The sequence below is a fragment of the Corvus hawaiiensis genome, chromosome 1 (genome assembly GCF_020740725.1).
Source record: "Corvus hawaiiensis isolate bCorHaw1 chromosome 1, bCorHaw1.pri.cur, whole genome shotgun sequence".
NCBI classification, from domain to species: Eukaryota; Metazoa; Chordata; class Aves; order Passeriformes; family Corvidae; genus Corvus; species Corvus hawaiiensis.
The window spans coordinates 69,249,921-69,257,306 of NC_063213.1; positions in this window are offsets into that span (position 1 = coordinate 69,249,921).

Consider the following 7,386-nt stretch of genomic DNA (forward strand, 5'->3'; position numbering starts at 1 on the left):
ACCTGTTGATGGATGAAATAGCAGAAACAGGGATTCCTTGATCAGTAGATGCCAGCATACCTCTTCCAGCAATGGGAGATAAACCACTGCTCTCTGTGAGTAATGAGAATAAATCAACATTACCTCTAGGGAATGGAACTCCTGAGTGGTTTTGGTTAACTTTTGGAAAAAGTTAAACCATTGTCTCAGATCACTTAGAAAGTTCCTAACTTCTATGTTCACAAAATGTTTTGAATTAGCATCTTTAGTAATTTACACACATTTTAGAGGTGTCTGGTATTAAGTACAACAAAGTCTGATGAGTCTCTTAAGACAATTTCTATTTAGTCCATACAACAAAGCAGCAGCTTGGGATAATTTCTTCTGAAATACAGTCACTTATTAATTTTATCTATTATAATTAGATTGTGAGAATTACATCAGTGTTCCTGAACATTCCCTTCCAAGGTGTCACTGTTGGGTGGTGCCCATTTTCCTAATGGGGGTGCAATGTACAACAGGATTCAGGTCCTGCTTGGCACAGTTATAAACACACCTACTCTCTGCCACTGTGCTTGTGTAGAATCACAGGTAAATAATCAAATAGATCACACGAATACCAAGGACAAGAAACCTGCGCCTCATTTCAGAAAATAAGGTGTTCTAAGCTTACACTGATCAGACCTGCAACACTCATGGATTATATTCATTATAGTTACTGCCAATACAACATCTGTTTGACTAAGAGCACATTTGAGACCAACAATTAGAAAGCCAGAGTCTGTCAGAATCCACAAAACTCTGCATGGAAGTGATGTACTCGGTACTTTCAGGCTGCATCATGAAGCCAGCTTTTGTGTTTCTAACACTGAATTTACAGTAAATATCCTGTAACAACTCTGCTGTGTTGAAGTGCCTCTCCCTTGTTCCACCTGCATGTGAACACTTCCATGAAGGTAATGTAATAGATCTCTGATCTGAACAAGGATATAGAAAGTTTTCAAATGGGTTAGAATTTATGATGAAAAACTAAACTATGATCATCATTAAAAGGTTTCCTGCATCTAGAAACTTTCCTGGGTACTTACAGACAATTATACATGTTGCATAATTGTGTAGAAATCAAGAAAAATGTTCCCATTTGCAAGATTTTTTTGGAAGATTATTTTTCCTTGATTTGCAAGTGAGCAAACATTAAAATGCACTCTGTATTGATATTACATATATATGTAATATCAATACCAATCAGTATCAATACATTTTAGCCATAAGTAGGTGGAATAGGTCTAGAATGCAAAATGTAAAACCTTTGGGGGGAAAAAGCAAGCCCAAAACCTTTGTCCCTACCTAAAATTCCTATCTTGTTCATGCAGACCCAACACCTGAGGTCTAAACTAAGTTTACTAAACTAAAACTAAGACTAAACTAAAGTTTACTAGACTTAGTAAACTAAGCTAAAAACTAAATTACACGTTTGTAGCAGGTTAAAATTTTCTAGTAAAAGATCAAAGGGAAAAGGCGAGTTGATAATTTCTGAGAAGCATTTTCACAAGCACTGTATCTCTAATTGGTTTTCTTTTCTTTGCAGGGCTCTTGTGGACCTTTTGCTTAATTTGAGGCAATCTGAACATCAGTGTAGCATAACAGAGGTGAACTTTGTTGGCCAAATAAATTAGGTATCCTGCTTTATTTCATATTCCATGCGCTTATTCTGAAATGAATTTCTGATATTTGAACAAAACTTTCTTTACTTTAGCTAACTCAAAATATCAACAAAGAATGAATGTTCTATGCCTGGAAGAAGACAAGTGAAGGTGAAATTGCTCTGAGCAGGTAAAATAATGTTTTAATAATTACATCAAGTTCAATTGAGTAGTTCATGTCATAAGCACCCACCCGGGCCAAACAGGGGAGAGCAATGCATGCAAAGACATGTTAGCACTCTGGAATTAAATATCAGTATGTAATTATGAGTTTATGTACTTTTTAATTGGAGCACTCAACAGGTTTTTATTAATTGTTGTCAATTTTTTGTCATTAAAGTTATGGAAGGGTATTTGGGAGGTGAAAACCAGTATGTTCCAGTAGAAGCCTGGAGTCTCCTATTGAATGTGTTAGTCTGTTGCACCCTGAAGATGCTTGTAGACATCTAAGTATACAATTCATTAACCCCATTATTAATATGATTTCTTCAGTAAATACTCTGCATTCTCTGTCTGATGGTTGGTTTTAGTTATTGATGAAGTAGGATACAGCAGGAAGGGAGGGTTTTGCCTGGCTTTTTTTTTATTGATACTGGGCTTTCTCTTCCAATTTAGTTAAGACCCTAGAACTGCAAGAACCACGTCAGTACTTTCAATTTCAAACAACTTTTCTTGTGCACCACGTATTCTAATCCACAGGAAATGCTTATGCAGATTGAGAACTTCAACCTGAACTTTGAATAATCACTTATCTTGTTTTCCCTGAATGTGTACACAAATAATGATATCTCCAGTTTGTATCCCTCATGATAATGAGGGATATGAAATGGGTTCACCCTAATTAACATTTAGTGATGTGTAGAGTTTCATGTTTTCCAGCCACTAAAGTACCTATTGCAAATGTATTTTTTACCTGGTATTTTAGATAAAAGTAGTATAACTAATTCACAGATATGAAATAAGGAATTCTTTACCTATTGATATGAATGTTAATTTAAAAATCCGTAAAATACTTGCATAGTTTAAAAAAAAAGAAATTAAACTACTTACAGAAATTCCATGGAGTTTGTAACAACTTACCTAAAAGAAGATAACAAAACAGTTTCTAAGTTGCTACAATTTGTATTGAAGGGATATTTTTGCTGCCTCACAGCACTGCTGAATGTTGTTCTATTTCTTTTTGACATTTAAAGTGATGAGTGCAGAAAATTTTAGAACTTTTTTTTTTTTAAAGCATCTGAGCAACAAAAAAAAAGCCAGCTTCTGACCATATTGTTCCATTAGTCCTGATCTTTTAAAAATGTGTGACTTTACAGTTCTTTTGTGATACAAGTACAGAATGCTGGTTTTTTAAATCAAGGTCTGCCGTTGTAAAAGGAATAAAAGAAGGTACAAGTAAGTACACAAAATTAGTGGAGAGAATTTCTTGGAAATCTCCTCCCTATTCTGCAGTAATAGAACAAAACACTTTTGTCAAGGACAAACAGTATCAAACCGATCTAAATTCCTTCAGTAGTGTGACCTGCTTGGTGTGTAAGTGGACAGCAGTGAATGTCATTTCAGTTTAGTAAGGCTTTTGTGCTGTTCTGCTGTGCAGCTCCAATTAACAATTCCAGGAAATGGGATCTAAATTAAATCACAGTTGTAGGGTTGTAGAATCAGCTGAAACACTCAACTAAGCAGCAGTCATCAGGTTATCAAAGTGAGAGGGCATAGACTGGGATCTGCAGGAATTGGCTGGAAGGGACCTTTAAAGATCATCTAGTTCCAACCTCCCTGCAATGAGCAGAGATACCTTTGACTAGATCAGGTTGCTCAGAGCCCCATTTCACATCACCTTGAATTTTCCAGGCATAGGGCACCCTCCACATCTCTGGGCAACCTGTTCAGTGTTTCACCACCCTCATTGTAAAAGTCTTTGTTCTTAATATCCCATCTAAACCTGCTCTCCCCTTCAGTTTAAAACCATTACCCACTGCATATCACAACATACCCTGCTAAAAAATCCAAGTGTGGTAATGGTGTGAATCTTCACATTTACTTTTTACTGGAAAAGCACACAGAAAGAATTTTCTGCTGCTGCTTTTGCTGATTGTGTTTGTAAATGAGTTGGATGTCAAAAGAAAACATTATTTTATAAAATACATGGCTAACACCAAGTTTTAACAATTGTGAGCTGGATTGTTCATAACCAAAAGGATGAATTTCAGTGAAGAGAAGCACCTTTCCACTGCTGTATTTTCTTGGATGATTCTACCAATGATTAAATTATTGTCTAGCAGTGCTGAAATTGGATAGCCCAAGAACTGACATAATTGCTCTAAAATTGTTACCTCAGAACCATTTCAGTAAGGATTAACTTTTTAGCAAACCTTAAACAGGTTTGTTTCAAATTCAGTTCCTGCTAATCTAGCCATCAAGGACGGACAAATTCTGCAGCACGAAGTAAGAACCCAAAAAACCATTCTGTTAAACACTTCTGTTTCCCACACCCTGCCCTTCCCTCATAGTTCTTCATCTCTGAGACTGTGCTCTCCCTTTGCACTTGCTGGAAAACATAAAGGTGATACTAATGGGGTGGAGAGGGGAATTGTCCCAAGTTTTGCTACTATGTGCTGTAGCTAGCAGAGAGCACGTGGCCAGGTTTTGGGAGGTTTTTCTTTTCAATATGCTTTTGCAAGTTTTTTGTAAACTCTGTATTTCAAAAGATTTAGGAAGAATCTCTGTCATATTACATCTCCTGTTACAGGACATTCTTGTAGCAGCTGTGCCTTCCTCCTATAGTAAATCAGGAAAGCAATGGAAGTATGTGTGATTGTCTCTGCTCAGTCAACTAGAAACTGGGAGAACCATGAACCAGTGGCTTCTGCCACTCTCTCCTTCCCTACTCCATAAAACCCTGTGGAAGTCCTGTGGCTTAAGAAGTGCTCAGCAAAGGCAGATAGTATTTTACCTCTGTGATGGGTACAAAGCCAAGAAACCACTAAAAATTTTTAAACTCTTGCCCCTTAACATTCAAAACCAGCTTAAACAAACCACAGTTTCCCCTGTGCCTTTCAAGTTTCATTTCCTTTTATCATTCCTATTGCAGATGAACATCCTGATAACACTCTTACTTTCTTCTGGCCAGTGTCTTATCACAGGGTGTTCATCACAGGGCACTGGGCTGCTCATGGTTATGGGAAAAATTAGATTGGAGCTAGAACACTTCTTAGACCAAAACCAGACTGCGAGGTTGTGATTTTTGGTTTATTTATTTATTTTGCCTGGCATCTAGCTGTGTTACGGAAGTTGGGATAGCTTTTAATTCATAACATTGCAGCACATACTCTGAACAAGACCGTGCTTTGCAACAGTCAAATTTCTGTCACTGAGGGTCAGCTGGGTGGCAGGAGGGAAGCTGAGATGTTGCCAGTAGTTTGTTACTTGTGTTTTGATGTCTTGGTTGCTCTGTTTTGTGATCAGTGTACTAGAAAACCAAAAACATGTTGTGAATCCAGTAGGAAGAGTACAGAAAAGGTCCCCAGCCTCCCCCTGGCCCTAGGAGCATGAGAAGCAAAAGTGGGTGTGCACCTTCTTGTGGGAGTCTGGAACAAATTTGGAAGTCGGTTACACAGGATTAGTTGCAGTCTTTGGAGCAGAGCATCTGTGAGATATCCTAAATTGCTCTCAATTTCATATATTTAACTACTGTGTAATTTACTACAGGAAATGAGGGTTTCTGGATTATTTTAAAAGAGAAAAACCTCAAGAAAAAAAGGATCTTGATCTGGGCATTATTTGGGATTTTCATGTAAGCATAGCTCAGGTTTTTTATTAAGGCCTTATAAACATAAATAGATTGGAAATTACTTGCAAATAAGAGTGGACGTGGTATATCAGCTTTAATGAGCTACAGAGCAGTTTGGGTCAGCTTGTGAAACCACCCATTTCCTACCCTGTCAGAGAGTGCCGGATGTTCTCTGTAAAAGAGGAAGGGACCTCTATGCCTGAATTTGCTCTGCCAGATTTATTTAAGCCTCCTAGGGGGAGGAAATGGATAGGCATTCTGTGCATTTTAGATTTAATCTAAAAACTCACAGAATGACCAAATTGTCATTATCCTGTGTGAAGGAGATCACCCAAAAGAAGACTGATTGCAGGTAGTCCTCACGTTCAGCCATGATGCAGCATCTTCATTCAAGAGGCGGAAAGGAACACACCAGTTTAACCCAGCTGGCCTAATCTGTCTGGATATTAAATCCAAACTAGATTTTATGAAATTATTTACAGAATTCTGTGTGTTGCCTTCCTAGTTGCCTAGTAGATACACAAGTAACCATGGTATGGAGGTCAGCTTGGCTTTAGTTGAGCTAAACTTTGTTCCTGCCCCTGGAAAAGCTGCAGCTCAAATGTCAGATTGTTTTACAGAGTACCATGGTAACATTTTTAGGATGAGTTTTGGTTTAGCATAGGAGAAAGAGTTGTAGAATGTCTGAGCTGTCCCATTTACGCAAGGAGTTTTGCCATTGGTAGTTAAGAGCTGCTTGAAAAGTGAATATGCAGAAATGTCAAACCCAGACCATTAAATACCCTTTTTCCTGCTACGACAGACGACTACGGAAGGTGGCTACCAGTGAAGAAATTCACCTGCATCCTCTAAAAAACCATATTTCTGCCTGATACTGTGTCAGATTCCGTGACAGATCTGCCTCTCCAAAGGGAAAGGCCTAGTGTAGCTGCAGGTTTAAATTGGCTTTCAAAGACTTGAAGAACACGTCAGTTTCACTAAGAGTCTGTGAAAAGGTGAGTCTGTGAAAAGGTCCATTTCCTGTAGCAATAGAGAATTAAGGTTTTAACGTGTTACTGGCAATCAAGAGTGCTTTCTTCTCTGCCTTCTTGTGCCCAGTAACCTTTGTTATCAGCTCCTTTCTTTTTAAAGCTGTACCGACTTTCTTTGCTTCTTACTCGTGGTAGCTACTATCAGTCCCATTCTTTAGACTGGGGGTACTTGAGTTATCCTCAGTGACCCCCTCCTAGTTTCTTTCCACAAGAACACAAAGCCACCCTTCATTGCACTCTCACTTAAAAAGTCACTTCTGAGACTGAACCATCAACAGTTACTCTATCAGTTATGGCCTATTTGTTTATACCTGCCCATAAGAAGCTTTAAATTATTTCTCATTAACTTAAACCAAACACTGAATCTCTGTAAATATTCATGTGTTTTCATTATTTTATAAATAATTAGCTCATACCTACTTTATAGAAATATCTGGGCCACAATCATCAAAATCAATGTTTATGATTTATGACTAAGACAGTGAAGAATTCAATAGGTGTATGATGGAAGGAAGGCCAAGGTTTTACATTTAGAGTAAGTATTGTCACAAGTTAAAATTAAGTTTTAATTATCTACATACTTAGATGAACAAAACTAAGACATGGATGTGTAGAACACACATGTGGTAGTCCCACTTCTGTACCCCCACACAAATATACTTAATAATGTGATACATAATTTACAAGTTATAAATAAAAACACACATTCCCTCCCACTTCACTTTGCTGCTACTCCCAATCTATTTTTTTTCCCTTATAAAGATTAATCTGTAAGTACATACGACTTCCCTCTGCTGCAATACAAGGCAATTCTTTCCCCCCTGACTCAATACAGGTTAATACCTTGCTATAAAAGATAAAAAAAGGCACAGTGAAAAGTAAA